This window comes from Microcebus murinus, chromosome 6, assembly GCF_040939455.1.
Source record: "Microcebus murinus isolate Inina chromosome 6, M.murinus_Inina_mat1.0, whole genome shotgun sequence".
NCBI classification, from domain to species: domain Eukaryota; kingdom Metazoa; phylum Chordata; class Mammalia; order Primates; family Cheirogaleidae; genus Microcebus; species Microcebus murinus.
The window spans coordinates 25,108,582-25,128,340 of NC_134109.1; the positions used below are offsets into that span (position 1 = coordinate 25,108,582).

At 49.8% G+C, this 19,759-nt stretch overlaps 1 protein-coding gene across 4 annotated transcripts in view; it reads right to left on the reverse strand.

Moving 5' to 3' along the window:
- The window catches only part of TMEM63C (transmembrane protein 63C), a 124,763-nt gene that overhangs the window by 66,007 nt on the left and 38,997 nt on the right, over window positions 1–19,759 (reverse strand). For 2 of the 4 annotated variants that reach the window (XM_012742860.3, XM_012742849.3), the window contains exon 1: window positions 2,130–2,220. The exons of 1 other annotated variant lie outside the window; for it this stretch is intronic. The gene's annotated coding sequence lies outside the window, so the exon portion shown is untranslated. One more of the 4 variants, XM_012742843.3, reaches the window with a different exon arrangement.

Consider the following 19,759-nt stretch of genomic DNA (forward strand, 5'->3'; position numbering starts at 1 on the left):
GCTTCCAGGGATCATGGGGCTCTGGCCTCCCTTCTGGAGAAGGGAACCCCAGCGGAGGAGCTGGCCACACTAGTATGGCGGGTCCTCTGCTCTCTGGCATTGCACTGCCACTCCGAAAGCAGCTGCGTCCCCTCTGGTTTGCTGGGAACCCCATCCCTCCCCACAGGTCTCCCCAGCAATTCCTGGGGATCATCATGCAGCCCGAGGCATGCCTTGAAGTCACCAGAGGCCAGCTTCGGGGGCTCTGTGCTTGGAGGATGTCCCTGAGAAGGAGCAATTCATCAACTAGGCACGGAGTAACTCCTCTCCCACAGAACAACGTGCTGGTCGGAACCTCCCATCCCAAGAGCTGTCAGGGATAACTAGCGTCCCTCTGCTGAGGGTCCTTGCTCCCTGGCTGTGGTCACGGCTGCTGGAACTAGGGCAGAAGGGACATGTGCTCTTGGGCTGGGAAAGGCCCGTAGAAACTGCGTATGCCCTGTGGGGGCACGCTGGGAAGGTGACCAAGTGGCTTTGCCTCCCCTCTTCAAGCTGCTTCCTTTCCGAGTAACTAGAAAACACATCTTACAAGAGGAGAAAGCGCTGGGGCTGTCCCCGTCACAGAGGTCCCCCACACCTGTCAGGAGGCACGTACTGCTTCACCTTGCAGGGGCTGGGGTTGTGGGGAGCCAGGGGGGAGAGGAAGAGGTCCCTCCAGTCTGCCCTGTGGTGCCCAGGGAGTCATGAGGCCTACGTGGAGGTAGGTGACCTGGAGCAAATTGCTGTACCCTCTGTGCCTCAGTTTCCCCATGTGCACAGTGACAATGGCTGGCTCCAGCTCTAAAATACCATAGGCCTTTTCCCTGCCTCACTTTCCCTCCAGAGACAGGCATCTGCCCCGGGGAGGAGGAGGACAAGGTGAATTCAGGAAAAAGTCCACTTCTCAGGACAACAGATCAAATGCCCTGAATTTCCCCTGGAGACGGGAGTCGCAGAGAGAACAGAGTACGATGACAACACCGAGGGTGAGGCTGAGAACAGGCACACTCACCAACATGACCCCAGACCCTTCCAGAGGGAAACCACTCTCTGGAGTGTCACGGGCCATTAAAATCTCCTTGTCCCTCTCGGCACTGTCCTCCCCACAACTGCCTGGGAACTTTCACTTGCCTCCATCGAGGCTGACACACGGGCTGAAGCTGGGCACGCTACCCTGGGGCCTTCCTCTCCCCGCAGCCGACTCTCACTGTCTCCCTGTACCCACGAGGACAGCACGGGCCCGGGCCCCTCTGCTCAGATGAACATTTTTCATGAGCAATTTTCTCCTGTCCCCAGACAATTCTGATCCCTGTGGGGTTCACACCCATGACACCCTGAAGCCACAAGCAGAAGTTGTGGCTCCCTGCATTCTCAGGGATGAGGCAAGGGGCCCTGCGGTGGGGGGTCCACCCCAGATTGGACCAGGGGTCTAGAAAGCAAGAAGGGTCCCTGCCCTTTTAGATAGCACTGGGCTTAGGTGGTACCTAGAAGGGCAGCTCTGTGGGACCTGCTAAGTGACCTTGCTCAAGCCACAGCACTCCTGGGCCTCAGTTTCCCCAGGGCCTTCATCCAAACCCAACGTTTCTCTCTCCAGGCCAAGGTAAGGATGGAAGCAAGAGCCTTTCTCCGGAAGCACATGGGGGAAAGGCGGCATCCTTTGCCCCTGGGGCCGAGGAGCCCAGCCTGCCCAGCAGCAGCCCGGTGGTGACGTTGTCATAACCCTCAAAGGTGGCGTAGACCGCGCCTCCCACCCGCCCCAGTGAGTGGGCGACAGAGCCCCGGGGAATCCTGGGGTGGGGTGGGGGTGGGGTGGTTCCCCTGGCGGTCAGGAAGGAGGCAGGGGACCCCCAGGCAAGCCTCCTGCCTTCCTCCATCCCCCATCCAGTGAAGATGGGTCTAGGAAGCCACGCCCTCCCTGGTGGGCGGCTCAGGCCACCCTTCCCTGGGTACAAACTGGGGAGAGCCAGCGTGGAAAGGACTGTGGCGCAGTCTCCACTACCCCCGCCCCTCCCAGCCCGAGGTCTCGGAAGGCACGCAAGCAGGCAATCCTTCCCCACCCCCTCCCTGTCCAGGACCCGGATTCTGCACCCCTTCTCCACCCGCGTGCTCACCACATCTGCGCCCCAGCGCCAGGGCCCCAGCGCCAGGGCCCCAGCCCCAGGCAAGGCGCTCGGGCCGCCAGGCTGCGGTGACAGGCTACACGCTCCTACCTGGGAGGAGACTGCCAGCCGGTCCTCCTCCTAGCCAGCCTGGTGAAGCCAGCCCCACCTGGCAAGGGACTGTCAGCAAATTCCCCTCCGCATCACCGCGGAAGCGGCATCCCGGCTCCTCCCAGCAGGAGCCAACCTTGGCCCCGCCCCAAGGCCGCGCCGACCTGCGGGGAACTCGGTCTGGATTATTTTATGCAAAGACCCAGGCTCCTCCTCGGAGACCCAGTCGCTACTAGGGACCATCTACAAATTACCATCTCAAACTCACAAGGCCTCTGGTCCCTTGCTGCAGTTCGCTACAGCTCTCACTGATGCTCTGGGCCTTGGCGGCTCTCTTGCCCACCTGCCCGTCTCTCCCAAGCTCTTCTCTGAGGCATGTCCCCCTTCCAAGTCTTCCCAATCCTACCAGCCAGAAGCCAGAAAAGACACACAACACCACAAAGGTAGCTGTCTGCCCCACCCAAGGACCAGCTCCCCGCACCAGCCCAGTGGCTGGTACCCAGTTGGTACCCAGGCTTCTTCTTCCCCAGCCAAGGAAAGATCTACAAATTGGCCACAGCCCGAGGGAGTTGGGGCTGGGTCATTTCCAGTTTGCGGTGGGCCACACTTCTGCACATCTCAGAGTTTCATCAAAGTCCTGACTACCCTTCTAGAGACACTGATTTTGACCCTGGGGGCAGGTGCCAGTGTTCAAACCCCCAAAGGTCAGTATGCAACATAAGGGACAGTAGTAAACAGCTTCTCTCTCTCCAGGCAGGGCCTAAGTACATTTATTTAATAGACATTATTATCCGGCACTTGCAGTACAATAACTAATGGAAGAGGAGCCACTGCTGAACAATCTCTAAACATGATTCCTTTTTGACAGTTTTATAGTGTTAAGATATTGTTAGGGTTTGGGCAATGTGATAAGAAGGCCATAGAGGAAGCTGTGTGAACATAAGGTCACGAGCCTGTAGAGGAGCGGGTCAAAGGGTAGCTATGCTTTCATGGGGTTAATTTCTCCATAACCAACAGTACAGTGCCCCCTCCATGCACCCCTGCAGGCTGGTTATGTCTTTCCCAGCCATGTACCTGTTGCCACCCATCACCCTGCACCCTGGTTCTTCTGACCCAGCCACCCTTGGAAAACCAAGGTAAGCCACTAGCAGGCTGTCAAGATCTGTCCATTGATGCACTCACCCACTCATTCATTTATTTATTCATTCACAGGGCAGGAAGGCTTTTGACCATATATCCTACAGTGGCTACAGGGCATTGGTGTCTGGGTTCTAGCCCTGGCTCAGCTGTTGCGGTGCTGTGCAGTCTTGGGTAGCTGGCTTGATCTCTCTGACTTTGTTTTTCCCTCCTGTCTACAATACCAAGAGGGCTGGGCTAGTTAGGGTCTGAGGTTCCTCTGCCCTAACACTTTTTATCCTCTTCCAGGATAAGGGCTGGTGGGTACAAAGACAAACCAGATAACACAAGAATAGTGTTTGGGGACTCCAGCTGCCTGGATTTGAGTCCTGGCTGGGCCACCTAAATATGGGACTTAACCTGTCCGCATATGTAAAATGGGAGAAATAATAACCTTAAAGGGTGATGATGAGGGTTAAATGAAATATTAATACAAAGTGCTCTGTAAATATTAGTTGTTGCTGTTGTCATGGAATTATTCGCAGTCTGGTGAGGGAGAGTAAAACCTAACACAGCAGTTTGTCCTGCTTTGTCTGCCATACCGCACCCACCCCAGCTCCGGGAGGAGACCCCCGACAGGCATTGAGGACACCCGGTAAAGACACAGAGAAAGAGGAAAGGGACCACGGAAAGGTCAGGTGGGCTGTACGGTGGTGAAAGAGGTGACCCTGACATCCCAGCCAACTCGACACCACCCACCTGTATGAATGTTAGGCTTGTAGAAGGTTCTGGATAAAGGCATGTAGGATGAAGAACTGAAGCTGTTGAAGGAAAGGCCTTCCGGCCTTGTGGCCCTGAGGACACTTTTCATGCTGTCATGCCTGTGTGTGGACTGGGAGGAGAGTGTTCTTGGCCTGGGTGGTCAACTCTGAAAGACTATACCTGGTGTTGTCTTCATGCCTGGGTTGTTAACTTCCAATGTCTCATCTGGGAAACTAATCCAATACAACCAATATACACGAAACAAAAGAACTCTGAGTAATCCACACAGATGGAACTGTCTGACAAAGTCAGGCGCTTTTTTTTTTTTTTTTTTTGCAGAAAAATGCCTTGTGTCTTCTTCAGTGAGAGTCCACCTTCATTTACTCCACACATAATTCCAACAGATCTGGTGGAGCAGAGACTGTGAAGACCCCCTATATCCTTTCTCTCCCTCTTCCTTTTTTCAGTAGAGCTCCCAAGGTTAAACCTGGGTTCACGGCTGCCCTGCTAGAGACTACATATCGTATCCCAGCCCCCCTTGCGGCCAGATGCAGCTAGGAACTGAGTCCTAGACAGTGGGATGGGAGCGTATGCAGCATGTTTAACTTCTGGGCCACATCCTTAAAAGGAAGCTGCCTGCTCTCCACTTCCTCTTTTCCCTCTGTGAAAATTGAGGGGGAGGATTGGCCAGTTATGATGCTGACCAGGACAGTGCACTAGGGTGGGCCAAGCAACAGGACGGGAAGCACTGATGACCTGGAGAAGCACCCTAGAATGCTGACCACCTTGGCGTTTTCCATGGGAGAGCAATAAACCTTGTAAAGTCACTATTGTTTGGTCTCTTTTTCAATAGCTGAACCTATAATAGCCTAACGGACAAGCCTGCTTTCCTGATTTTCAAACTCACAGTGGAAGAGCAGGAGCACATCAGAAGGAGAAAGGACTTATAAGAAAGCAAGGACAGGCCGGGCCCGGTGGCTCACGCCTGTAATCCTAGCTCTCTGGGAGGCCGAGGCGGGCGGATTGCTCAAGGTCAGGAGTTCAAAACCAGCCTGAGCAAGAGCGAGACCCCATCTCTACTATAAATAGAAAGAAATTAATTGGCCAACTGATATGTATATAAAAAATTAGCCGGGCATGGTGGCTCATGCCTGTAGTCCCAGCTACTTGGGAGGCTGAGGCAGAAGGATCACTCGAGCCCAGGAGTTTGAGGTTGCTGTGAGCGAGGCTGACGCCACGGCACTCACTCTAGCCTGGACAACAAAGCGAGACTCTGTCTCAAAAAAAAAAGAAAGCAAGGACAGTGAAAAAAGCAAAAGTCAAGAACAAGAGAAGAGATAGAGCAACGATAAAATAAACTCAGACGTTCGTTTGTTGGCATTTAGTGCAGGGTCTTTCCAACAAGCCTGGCAGGCGTCACTGTGTTCTAGGGTGGTCCCGGAAATGTGCTCAGAACTGTCCTGTGTCATCAGGAAAAGGTTAAGTCATTGACCAAATATTTTGTTTTAAAAGGAAGGTATGCTACATTACTTCTGCCATAAAAAATTAAAAAAAAAAATAAAAAATAAAAGGAAGGTAATTATATATTTAGAAAGTATTTCCAATCAAAAATTATTAAAATTTAAGGCCGGGCGCGGTGGCTCACGCCTGTAATCCTAGCTCTCTGGGAGGCCGAGGCGGGCGGATTGCTCGAGGTCAGGAGTTCGAAACCAGCCTGAGCAAGAGCGAGACCCCATCTCTACTATAAATAGAAAGAAACTAATTGGCCAACTAATATATATAGAAAAAATTAGCCGGGCATGGTGGCTCATGCCTGTAGTCCCAGCTACTTGGGATGCTGAGGCAGAAGGATTGCTTGAGCCCAGGAGTTTGAGGTTGCTGTGAGCTAGGCTGACGCCACGGCACTCACCCTAGCCTAGGCAACAAAGCGAGACTCTGTCTCAAAAAAAAAAAAAAAAAATTATTAAAATTTGTATGTTGGGGGAGAAACCCTCAGCATCCAGAAACCCCAGTCATCCCAAATTACACCTTTCCTCAAGGATCAGAAAGCAGAGATTTGGATTCATTGATATTGACCCTCTCCCTCACTAGATTACAAATCCTTTTAAGGTTGGATGGTATCTTCTTTTTCTTTTTATTTCCAGTATCTAATACAGTGCCCTGACTCAATAAATACTTTTTTTTTTTTTTTTTTTGACACAGAGTCTCACTCTGTTGCCCAGGCTAGAGTGCCATGGCGTTAGCCTAGCTCAAAGCAACCTCAGACTCCTGGGCTCAAGCAATCCTGCTGCCTCAGCCTCCCGAGTAGCTGGGACTACAGGCATGCTCCACCATGCCCGGCCAATTTTTTCTTTATATGTTTTTAGTTGGCCAATTAATTTCTTTCTATTTTTAGTAGAGACAGGGTCTCACTCTTGCTCAGGCTGGTCTTGAACTCCTGAACTTGAGCAATCTGCCCGCCTTGGCGTCCCAGGAGTGCTAGCATTACACCGCGCCTGGCCAATAAATACTTTTTAATGGCTATGGGGGTGAGGTCTATGTTACCTTAGATGACAGAGCTTAGGAGAGTCCCACTAGCCGATTTGGGATATAGATGCTCCTCTACTTGTGACAGTGTCCTGTCCCGACAAACCCACCATTAATTTGAAAACATCTTAAGTCGAAAATGTGTTTAATACACCCAACCTACTGAACATCATAACTTAGCCTAGCCAAACTTAAATGTGTTCAGAACACTTGCATTAGCCTACAATTGGGCAAAATCATCTAACACAAAGCCTATTTTATACTGAAGTATTGAATATTATGTAATTTATTGAATACTGTACTGAAAGTGAAAAACAGAATGGTTATATGGGTGTTTGAAACATGGTTTCTACTGAATGCAGATTGCTTTTGCACCATAGTAAAGCCAAAAACTTGTTAAGTCAAACTGCTATAAGTTGAGGACCTCTGTATTGATCTGTGAAATTGCCTGAGGTCCTAAACCAGCCCAGTGAAGAGCTACAGGGCATAACCCTCATAGTCTATAGAGCCCACGGTGGCCCTGGGAACTTGTTCCTGTTATCTAGAAATCATTTTATTGGAAACACTCACCGAGCTCACAGAGACCTACTCACACAAGGATATTCATTGTGGAATTGTTTGCTATTGCCAAAAACAAAAAGGCAAAAACAAAAACTCAAAAAGCGCAACTGTGCACAACCTACACAACTGTACATGGCCTTTCTGCACTGCCCAGTTGAGATGTTCAGGAAAACTCAAGATGAAAGAGAAAAGGCAGGAGGCCCAGGAAAGAGTCAGCTGGGTGTGATCACTGCTGTTTCTCATCAGTTTGACTCTAATGATTTAGGCCCCGAGACAGGAGAGCCACACGCCGGCGTCCCTGTCAGCCTAAGGCCTGGTGTTGGGTGAGGCTGCTGGGCAGGGGGTGGGCAGAGGGTGAGAGGGAGTGGTGCGCCCCGATGTGAAAGAGACTCTGCAGATTTTGCTATAGGGTCCAGAGTATAAACTTATGCCGCTGACAGGGACAGCATCTTCAAGAACCAAGACGCTGTTCACATTTTAAGTGACAATCCAGATACTAAACCCAACAGCCAAATAAAACCTCTCTGAGAAAGTGGATCCATTTTGGGAGCTGGGGCTTCTATCACACACTCTAATCTGCCCTTCCAAACCAGAAGGGAATTTGACTGCCTGTGCAGAAGGCAGAGGAGCAATGTATTGGGATAGAAAACCATTTGTCCCCCTATCTTCTGTCTAAGTAGACATGGGGCTGTGGATTTGTAGAGAGGGGAAGGCTCGGGCTTAGGTCTGGACACACAGCACCAGCCCACTGGAAGCTGGCATTCCCTGGGTTGGTGGGGCCAGAGTGGGGAAGTCAGGCCCTGCAATCACTTGGCCGCCCACAGCAGAGAATCCCAGCCTCTCTGCTCCTGGGCAGCCTGACCTCCCTGTCCCCTCTCTCCTGGCCTCAGGCTGGGCCCCACTCACCAGGGCGGCACCAGGGAGGAAGTCTTAGCCATCAGCAGTCTCTTTTACTAGTACGTCTCCCCTGGCAGGAGGGAAATTCACGACTGGCTTCTGGTGGGTGAGGTCAGAGGCAGGTGCTGATGACATCACAAAGGAGGCACCATTGTTGCCCAGGACTCAGAATTCTGGTGTCATTTTCTCACCCAGAATTGAGTGGGTGTTTTCAGACACATCTAGGAACAGGCGTCCTCAAACTACTGCCCATGGGCCACATGCGGGCCACCTAGCACATTTATCCAGCCCACCAGGTGTTTTTGCTGCTGCTGCCTGTCCTCCTTAGCAGCCGACTCGTCCTGGGCCCACAGTGCGCACTCTCCAACCGTCTGCGGGACAGTGAACTGGCCCCCCTGTTTAAAAAGTTTGAGGACCCCTGTCTAGGGGTTTGAAACCTGCACTTCCTGCCTTACCTCAATTCTATCTTGAGCCTGGCAGGTGTCCTGGACGATTAGGTCGTTAAAGAATACGTGGGACTAAGGCCCTAATAAAAGAGGCTTTACCCAGCCTTCGGCTTTTTTTGCCTTTCTGCTTTCTGTTGTATGGGGACGGCATTCAAGGCGCCATCCTGGAGCAGAGAGCGGCCCTCACCAGACAGTGAAACTTGGACTGCTCAGCCTCCAGAACTGTGGGGAATAAATTTCTACTGTTTATAAATTACCCAGTCTGTGATATTTTGTTATAATAGCACAAACAGACTAAGGCAATTTTTTTTTTTTTTTTTTTGGAGACAGAGTGTCGCTCTGTTGTCTGGGCTAGAGTGCCGTGTCGTCAGCCTCACCTGCAGCAACCTCAAACTCTTCCTGGGATCAAGCGATCCTCCTGCCTCAGCCTCCCAAGCAGCTGGAACTACAGGCACACCACCAGGCCTGGCTAATTTTTTTCTATTTTCAGTAGAGACGGGGGTCTCGCTCTTGCTCAGGCTGGTCTCAAACTCCTGAGCACAAGTGATCCTCCCGCCTCAGCCGAGTTTTCCCAATCAATGGCATCATTCTTGGCGCAAGTGTACTTGAGTTTCTGCAGACCAGGAGTGAAATCGTGAGGTCATTGTGGGTGTGGATCTTCAGCTTTACTAGTTCATGCTAGGGTGTTTTTCAAAGTATAAATTGTATCCTTTGTGCCTCCACCAGCAATGGATGAGGGTTCCAGGAGCTCCACTTCCTCTTCCATATTCAGCATTGATCTGTTTTAGTTGTTGGCATTCTGGTGGGCGTTTAGTGGTATCTTACTGTGGTTTTTATATGCATTTCATGAATTACCAATGGGATGAGATACATGATCATATATGTATTGGCCATTTGTAGTTCATTTTTTTAAATTAACGAACTTTGTTTTTTTATAGCAGTTTTAGGTTCACAGGAAAATGGAGTGAAAAGTATGTAGATTTCCCACATGCTGCCCCCACATAGGCACAGCCACTGCCACCGTCAAGACTCTGCACCACAGCAGTGCATTTGTTACAGTCTGTGAACCTACATTGGCTCATCATTATCAGCCAAAATCCATTGTTTACATTAGGGTTCACTCTTGACTTTGTATATGCTACAGGTTTTGATGCATAATAACATAAATCTACTATTGTAGCATCCTCTGGAATAGTTTCACTGCCTAAAAATCCTGTTTTCATCCATCCCTCCTCGACAATCCCTGGCGACCACAAATTTTTTTTTATTGTCTTCATAGTTTTGCCTTTTCTAGAATGTCATATAGTTGGAATTAGACAGTGTGCAGTGTTTTCAGATTGGCTTCTTTCACTTAGTGGTATGTTTTATGTTTCCTCCATGTATTTTTGTGGCTTGATAGCACATTTCTTTCTTAATGCTGAATAATATTCAATTGTCTGGATGGATCACAATTTGTTTGCCCATTCACTCACTGAAGAACATTTTGGTTCCTTTAAAATTTTAGCAATTATGAATAAAGCTTTATAGGAGAGAGCCACCATGACTAGCTGAGTTTTAAGAGTTCTCTATATATTCTGGATGTTAATCCCTTATCAGGTATATGAATTGCAAATATTTTCTCCCATTCTTTAGGTTGCCTTTTTACTCCATTGATAGTTTCTTTTAAGGCACAATTTTTTTTAAATTTTCATAAAGTCAAATTTGTATATTGTTTCTTTGGTTGCCTATGCCTTTAGTGTCATATCCAAGAAATCACTGCCAAATCTAATGTTATGAAGTTTTTGTCCTGTTTTCTTCTAATAATGTTATAGTTTGAGGTCTTAACATTTAGGTCTTTGGTCCATTTTAAATTAATTTTTATACATGGTGTTAGGCAAGGGTCTGACTTCATTTTTTTGCATGTGGATATCCAGTTTTCCTGGTCCAGGTTCCCCACCTTCTTGGGTTCCCTGGCAGGAAATCTGTCCTTGCCTCAACCCACAGGAAGCATCATGACTGCCTGAGGGGGGAAGTACCCCTGAGGACAGAAGCAAGGGGAAAGGCGGGGACTACCATCCCCGGCCCTGGAAACTCTGCTCCATAGCTCAGCCAAAGATGACACCAAATCGGAGTTGCTGTTCAGCAGCACCACCCTGTAGGATATATGTCCCGTTGGCCTCCTGGGCATGGTCGCCTAGCCAGCCTTCCCACACTGCCAGAATAATCCCTTTGGGACCTCCTCATTTGGAACTTTAGCCATTTACTAGAGCCAAGGCACACCTGAGCTTAAGACACCACCTAGAGCTGAAAAGGAGGCAGTGGCCTAGCAGTAAAGATTCACTAAGCAAACATATTCGATAAAAACCAAAACAGAGCTGGATAGAAAACTGGAATGCACCTAGAAGACATACACCTACAAGAAACAATAATAAACAGGGGACCATGACCTCCCCAAAAGGACAAAGCAGAAATCCAGTAACTGACCCTAATGAGATGGCAATTTGTGAGCTCTCTGACCAAGGACTCAAAATAGCAATTTTAAGGAAACTCAGTGATCTCCAAGACAAAGAAAATCAATTCAGAAATTTATCAGAGAAATTGAATGAAGAGATTGAAAATAATAATTTTGAAAACCCCAGAAATCTTGTAGCTGAGAAATACACTTGCTGAACTGAAGAACTCTCTATTGGCTCTCCACAGCGGAATGAACCAAGGAGAGGGGAGACTCGGTGAGCTTGAAGACTGGCTATTTGAAAATAGAAAGTCAGAGGAGAAAAAAGAAAAAAAAAGAATGAAAAGGAATGAAGACTTCCTACAGGACACAGATAATTACCTCGATGGGTATGTATGGTGGCCAGCTGGGCGGGCAGCTATGAAGCCTGGAGGAGACGAGAGACAAGGGTGAGGATGACTGGGAGCCTTTAGTGGAGAGAAAGCCGCGCTGTGCATATGGCGGCATGGCAGTGTCAGTATACTTGGCAGCACATTTGGAGTCAGTATAGACATTAACAGCTTTGTTATTGGCTGAATGTAAGGCTCGAGTAAGAGCAATTAGTCCTGCCTTCTGGGAAGCAGTGCCTTCAGGGAGGCGAGAGGCTTCTATAACCTGAGAGGCCGAGACGACGTAAGCCGCCCAGCGTTTGCCATCATCCTCTACGGTTGAACTGCCGTCAACAAAGAGAGTGGAAGAGGTTGGTCCAATAGGCCAGGCCTCAAGGCAGTAGCGGCATCGATTAGCTCAGGGCGAGAGTGGGTAGCAAGGGTTGAGGATGGGGCAGGGAGTAGGGCAGCGGGGTTAAGAGTTGGAGACTGGGCCAGGGTGATGGTGGGGTTTTCTATGGCGAGGAGATGGAACTCCCATAACCTGGAAGGAGTGAGTAAAGCCAACGAGCGGTGAGTCAGGAGGGCCTGAAGGCAGTGGGTTGAAAATACATGGAGGTCTTGTCCTAAGGAGAGTTTTAGGGCTTTTCCAGCTAAAATAGCTGCAGTGGCAAATGCCCTTAGGTAGGGTGGCCAGCCGCGGACTGTGGTGTCTAGTTGCTTAGATAAATAAGCCACCAGAGTGCAGGTGAGAGGACCTAGAGGCGGGCAAGGATATTGAGGGCCAGACTGTAGAGATAAAAAGGTTTCTCTGGGTGAGGGAGCCTTAAAGGGGCGCCTGGAGCAAGGTGTCTTGGAGTTTTAGGAGCATGCTGCAGACGGCTTGAGGATTGAACAAGGGACCAGCGGAAGCGTCACAGGCTGCCTTGTAGAGGAGCTTGGCCAGGAGAGAGAAATTGAGGATCTAGTGCCGGAAGAAACAACAAACCCCAGGAAAGACAGGATCTGCTCGGCCGAGGTTGGCGGCTGCAGATCACGGAGGGCTTGTTGATGGTTAGCAGTGAGATGCCGCGTGGTAGGGGTGAGATGAAGACCCAGATAGGTGACAGCGGGTAATGACAGTTGAGCTTTGGAGGGGGATACCCGGTAGCCCTTTGAGGCGAGGAAGTTGAGCAGGGTGTTTGTCTGGTCCTTGGAATGTGCCAGGAAAGGGCTATAAAGCAGTAGGTCATCAACATATTGGAAGAGAGCTGTAGGGGACAGCTGAGGAGGTCTTCAGCAAGGGCCTGAACAAAGAGGTGAGGGTGGTCTCTAAACTCCTGGGGTAGAACAGCCTATGTAAGTTGTCGGACGGTATTTGTGTCAGAATCTCCTTAAGTGAATGCAAAGAGGTTATAACTGGCGGGATCCAGGGGAATAGTAAAGAAGGCATCTTTAAGGTTCAAGACTGAGAAGTGAGAGGTGGAGGGAGGGATGTGGGATAGCAGAGTGTAGGGGTGGGGTACTACAGGGTGCATAGGAACAACAGCCTCATTGATGAGCCTTTGCTCTTGGACCAGGCAGTGAGAACCGTCTGGTTTCTTTACAGGCAGGATGGGAGTGTTGTAAGGGGAGTTAGTGGGGATGAGGAGGCCTTTGCGTAAAAGGCGTTCTATGATGGGCTTAAGTCCCCTGTGATGGGAGGGTGAGATGGGAACTGTGGCTGTGAAGGGAACGACGAAGGGTCTTTTAACTGGATAAGAATGGGTGTGTGGTGGGTGGCCAGCAGGTATCCCATACCTGAGGATCTGCTAACTTGGGCGGCAGGGGAAGAGAAGGGGAGGGTTCCTGACCAGTGCGGGAGGCAGGAGAGAGAGCGAGCAACAGGAGGGCTGCTGGTCCCGAGGGGAAGTGGAGGGTGGTACCCAGTTTAGTTAGCAGGTCCCGTCCCAGTAGAGGAGTAGGACAGGTAGGCATGGTGAGAAAGGAGTGTGTTGTAGGTCGGCTGTCGAGGAGGCATGTGAGGGGCCTGGTAGTGTGGGGTACGGATGGTCGGCCGTCAATTCCCATAACGGAGACCTGGGAGGGGTAGGTGGGACCAGGCAGGACAGAGTAGGGAGCCCCCATGTCAACCAAAAAGGACACCGCCTTACCCGCTACCTTGATTGTGACCCTGGGCTCAGCGAGGGTGATCAGGGTCGCCGAGTCGGGGCTCCGTCAGTCTTTGGCAGCCAGGCCCAAAACCGCCAGTGGCAGGTCTAGGCGTAGAAGGGCTGGCCCCGTTAGTCTTAGGACCGGAGGGACAGTAGCTTTCCCAGTGTCCCTCTTGACCACAGGCCGGGCGTGGTCTGGTGGGCGGACGTGGCTGTGGGCAGTGTTTAGCCCAGAGGCCCTCTTTGCCGCATTGGAAGCAGTTGCCAGGCGGTGCACTGCCAGGCCCCGCCAGCGAGGTGGGTTTGCCCGGTCCACCGGCCCCTGCTGGCCGCAGAGCCGCAACCGAGGCTTCGGCCTGCAGATGTGCCTTTTGGTGAACTCAGGCCTCCTTTTGGGCCTCTGCCTGCTCAACGCGGGAGTTAAAAACTTTAAAAGCCATGTCTACCAGGTCACCAATAGGAGTCTGAGGGCCTTTTTCTGCCTTTTTGAGTTTTCTCTGGATGTCAGAAGAGGACTGGGTGATGAAATGGGTGGCCAGGACTGTAGTCCCCGCTCTGGAGAGGTAGGGTCCAGGCGGGTATATTTGGTGAGAGCATCGATAAGGCAGCTTAGGAAGGCCACCAGGTTTTCATCTGTCTTTTGGGTTATTTCTTTGAGCTTGCTATGGTTAACGGGTGCGATGGGCTGCGGCCTGGAGACCCGCCAAGATGCACTGTGACATGCAATCTCGCCTTTTTTGGCCATCTTGACCAGCTACGGTGTCAGGCTGGTACTTCTATCCTGGGTCCTTCTTAGGTACAGCGTCTGCCCTTACCGGCAAGGTGTTGTCCTGGTCGGCGTGGCCTTGGGCTGCAGACCAAACGCACTCCTTTTCATCAGTGGTGAGGGCCGAGGACAGTATGACAAAGATGTCAGGCTACGTTAGGTCATAAGCCTGGGTTAGGTGACGAAACTTCTTGGTGTCAACTGTGGGATCATTGGAAGAGGAACCTAACCGCTTTTTTATCTGGGAGAGGTCAGAAAGGGAAAAAGGCACATGGACCCGTACAACCCGTCTTCAGCCCCGGCCACCTCTCGTAGTGGACAAAGAAGAGACTGGTCGCGGGACGGGCCAGAGGGCCCAGCGTGTGAGCGGGTATGGGGGCCGACAGGGGAGGACACAGGTGGCGTGGCAGGGAAAGGGTGTTCGGAGAAAGGTGAGTGGGGCGGCGCGTGGCGAAAAGGGGGGGCACAGAGAGACTCGGGAGGGTGGGAGAAGGCGGAAGACATCTGGGGAAGGACATCAGGTGAGGCAGGAGGTGGGGTAGGAGTCGAGGTTGGTGGAGGGGGAGTTCGTGCCAGAGGAACCTGCGTCGGGCTGCAGGTCTGGCATAGGGAAGGACGGGAGCACAAGTAAAAAAATGCCTGGACATAAGGGATTTTTGACCATTTTCCGCTCCTATGACAGAAGTTGTCAAGGTCCTGTAGGATGTTAAGGTCAAAGGTCTTATGCCTCCGCCACTGTGAGTCATTGTCTAACTCGTACATCAGCCAGGCCATGTTGCAGTAGAAGATGAGGCACTTGGGCTTAATGTCTAGCCCTATGTTTCTGAGATTAGCCAAGAGGCACCCCTGGGCATCTCACGTGGTATTTTTGGAACTTTAGGCTCCCATGGTAACCTGGTCACTTGGAAAACCTGACTCAGTGTCAGGTTGGGCGGTGACACGAATCAGAGGGACGTCTCCACCCAGACCGGTGTGCCGCAGGGAAATGGAAGGTGTAGGGGAAATTCCAGGAGTCCCCGGAAATCCTCTACCCTGGAAGGAGACCTCTGACTCGGGCCCACGGTTTTTGGAGAAGGACTCAGCGTCCTGGAAAATGGACAGAGGCTCCTGGAATGACCGAGCACCCACAGGGGAGACTCACCGAAGCCGAGAAGTCAAGGCGGGACACGAAGAGGCCGGTCAGAGGTCCCAGTCCGTGAGGCGGGGATCCATGAGAGGGGAGGCACAGCCAAGCCCCTGGGGCCGGCATGCCAGTCACCCTCTCCCAGGTTTCAGCACCAAATGTAAACTTTTGTGGTGGCAGAAGAAGTACAGGGAGGCCAAATGCATGCTAACAAAGGTAGCGTTTATTGAAGTGCTCCCTGGCGAGGTTCAAGGGCCCTGGGGAAAGGGGGCCCAGAAGTCGCACTGCCCAGGACTGCAAGCCAGCTTTTATATGGAGGCTGGGGGTTGTTTTTTTGCAGCCCCCCCAGGGCTGTGGGGTGGATCAGGGCAGAATGTCTTACACCGGGACGGACTTCTTCCTGCTTTGTCTTGGCTGACAGGATGCGGTTAGGACAGCTTCAACAAGAGCTGCAGTTTCAGCTAGGCTGCAAGGACAGGGGGAAGGAGAGGGAGGGAGGCAGACCACAGCCTTACAACTTCTTTGTAGAAGAAGCTGATCCTAAAAATTATATGGAATTGCAAGACATATGCATAGCTAACACAGTCTTGGAAAAAAGTTGGAGGACTCACACTTCTGAATTTTGGAACTTACCATGAAGCTTTAGTAATCAAAACAGTGTGGTGCTGGCATAAAGATAAACATACATCTCAATGGAATAGAATTGAGAACCCAGAAATAAACTCATCCACCTATGGTTGGTTGGTTTTCAACAACGGTGCCAAGACCATCTGATGGTGGAAAGAATGGTCTTTTCAATAAATAGTGCTTGAATGATTCTATATCCACATGCAAAATAATTAATTTGGACGCCCTACCTCATACCATATCAAAAAATTGAGACAGATCAGAGTCCTAAATGTCAGAGCTAAAACTATAAAACTCTTAGAAGGAAACATAGGTATCAATCTTTGTGACTTTGGATTAAACAATGGTTTCCTAAATATTACCCTAGAAGTATAAGAAATGAAAGAAAAATGGATAAATTGAGTTTTATCAGAATTTTAAACTTTTGTGCATCAAAAGACAATATCAGGCAAGACAACCCATGGAATGGAATAAAATATTTATAAATCAATCATATGTCAAATAAGTGCCTAGAATCCATAATATATTAAAAAAACTCTTACAATTCGATGATAAAAAGACAAACAACCCAATTTTTAAAAACAAGCAAAGGACTTGAATAGACATTTTCCCAAAGAAGATATATGAGTGGCCAATAAGCACACGAAGAGATACTCAACATCATTATCACCACGGAAACGCAAACCAAAACCCTAATGAGATACCACTTTGCACCCTTCCAGATGGGCACAAAACAGAAAATAACACTGTTGGCGAGGATGTGAAGAAATGGGAACCTTCATATATGACTCGTGGGAACGTAAAATGGTGCACCCACTGTACCATTGTAAACCAGAAAATAGTTTTGTGGTTCCTCAAAGAGTTAAATATAGAATTACATATGACCCAGCAATTCCACTCCTAAATATACATGTAAGAAAATTGAAAACATATGTTCAAACAAAACTTGAACACGAATGTTCATAGCAACATTATTCACAATAGCCAAAAAGTGGAAACAACCCAAATGCCCATCAACTAATGAATGCGTAAACAAAAATGTAATATTAATATATCTATACATTGGACTAGCATTCACCCATAAGAAGGAATAAAATACTTACATGTTCTACAACATGGATGAATCTTGAAAATGTTACTCTAAGTGAAAGAAGCCAGACACAAAGGCCACATATTGTATGATTGCATTTATACAAAATGTGCAGAATGAGCAAATGCAGAGAGGTAGAAAGGAGGTTGTTCTTTGGCAGGCGTTGGGGCAGTGGTGATGGTGTGGAAGGGAATTAAGCCCTTTGCTGGGAACTCAAAACTCCATAAAGCAAGGCAACCTTCCTGTCGGATTCATGTATGTATCTGAAAAATAAAAAAGCCTGCATGTGCACAATCAGCGCCTAGGCTCAGAAGAGCGGGTACCTCCTTATGGGAAGGTAGGAGGAGGTGAGGAGACCTCACCAAGTACACTTTAACTGCATTGGCAATGTTTTATTTCTTAAGCTGGTGACAAGAGCACATAGTTTTGGTGCATTACGTTTTATATCTTTTCGTTTGTTTTAAATATTACATCATTTATAAAAAGACTACAAGGACATGAACCACTACACATCAGAGTCTCTGAAAGGGAAAATGAAAGAATTGAAATAAGATATTTGGGGTTAGAAAAGCTTCAGGGCCTAGATTTGGGCTCTCTGATACGGTTTCTCCTGTTCCTCAAAGAGGCTGCCTTGGTTCCCTGGAACAGCCCGAGGGCCTCTGCGGCGGGGTGCGCGGGAATAGAGGCTGTCGCACCCCTGCATTTGGTGTCTGGTGGCTCTAAGCTGCCACTACCTGCTTCCGAGCACATATTTCCCCTGACTTCATTACTAGCACATTACTAGTTTGTAGGACAGTATGGCTAACTGCTAAGAGCCTTTAGGCTGCAGCGAGATGAGTCTTTTTCCTGGGCTTCGGTTCCCCTTTGGCTGAGCAGTGCTTAATAGGCTCAGCCCTGCTCGCCGTTTCCTTTCAGATCTTTGTATTCTGAGCTGAAATCCTCCCTCCCTCTGCTGCCTCACACTCCGATGAGCCAGAGAGCCAGCTACCTCCCTGCCCAGCAATCCCCTTACTAGCCTAGCCCTTGGGAAGGCACTTCCAAATAACGACGACAACAATAACAGTAATGGCTAACATCTGTTATACTTTACCCGAATTAACTCGTTTAATCCCATAACAACCCTACAAGGCAGATACTATTATTACAGTTCTCATTTAATCTGGAAGCTATTGCAGGTGAGGGAGATATCACTATTATCCTCTGTAACTCTTTACAGATGAGGAAACTGAGGTTCAATAACTTGGCCAAGGTCACACAAGCCCGAAGTGACTCAGCTAAGACTGGAACCCAGTTTTTTTCTCTCTCTGGATGTTTTGGACGGTCAGAACTGTCTTATCAACCCATAAAATAGCAAAAAAACAATAAATCATTATTGATTTAAGCCACTGAGTTTCCAGGTGGTTTGTTACCTAACAGTATATGTTTAATACCTGAAACAGACGCTGACAATTAGATGGGATGACTAGATGAATATTTCTACGTGGAAATATGCTTACATTATATTGTTAAGTGAAAAAAAGGAGGCTCTAAAACAATATGTGCACATGATTTTATTGTTGTAGAAGACAAAAGCACATGATCCGAATCTGTGCATTTCCCGTTCTGGATCACGAGTGTGTGGACGGCAAAGAATGCTGTGTTTGCAGCAGGATGCTGGTCAGTTCAGATGCTGTCGCCTGGACGCTGATGACCGGAGCCCGAAGCAGGATAACATGGGGTCCAGCGTCTCCCGTGTGGAGGGTGCACACCCCTGTGGGGTGTGGCACCTGCTGGGGCACGGACAGGCTCCAGAACCAGCTCTCTCGACTGCCACCGTCACCAGAACTGACCCCTCTCTTCCACACGCAGGTGAGAGCGGTTACAGTGGCCAGTCACAGACAGGCCAGGTATATGATTTGGGGGCACAGTGTAAAATGGTGATGAGTTGCCCTTAGTTCAAAAACGATAAAGAATGTCAAGACAGAAGAGCATCAGACCAAGTGCGGGTGCTTCTGGGTGTGAGGCACAGGTCGCATGACCATGCGGCTGCCCCATTTCCGGGCATAGGGGGCTCTGCTTTCTCCCTCCCAGGGAGGGGGGTGGCTGGCATGCCACGGCATGTCTCGTGGCCCAAGAGGGGCAGGAATGGGAAGGGAACTGGACTGACGCGGAGCCAGGGGCAGAGCAGGTACCCACACACCCCTGTTTGGCCAGGCAAGGGTTCCTGAGTTTCCTGTGGGCTGAGGGAACACTGGGGAGGTGGCTGGGGAGGAATTTCAGGGATGGGCCTCCAGGGCTGCAGCCAAGAGGGTGTTGGAAAAATCTAGCCAGAGTGGCCCTCTCCCCGCACAACTCACCCATGCACCCCACTTACAAGCCTGAGCCCAGAAGGCACTGGCCACCAGGCAGTGCTGGCCATGAGAACAAGACCTGTGGCCACTGCCCCCTGGCTCTCATCCCCCAACCCAGCACACACCAGCCTCGAATCCCGGAATGGAAGATCGCTGATGGGGGGGAGAAGCTCTCACCCCCATCCCCCATTCCTAGCCTTGCTTGGCACTGATGGCTCAGGGCAGGGCTGGGGGCCATCCTATAATTGCATGTGATATTTAACTTTAAATCAGACTTAACTGACCTGAATTTTTAATAACTGAAGGTGGCCAGAAAGCTAGGAATCTGCCAGGAATATCGTTCAGGGACAGAAGAA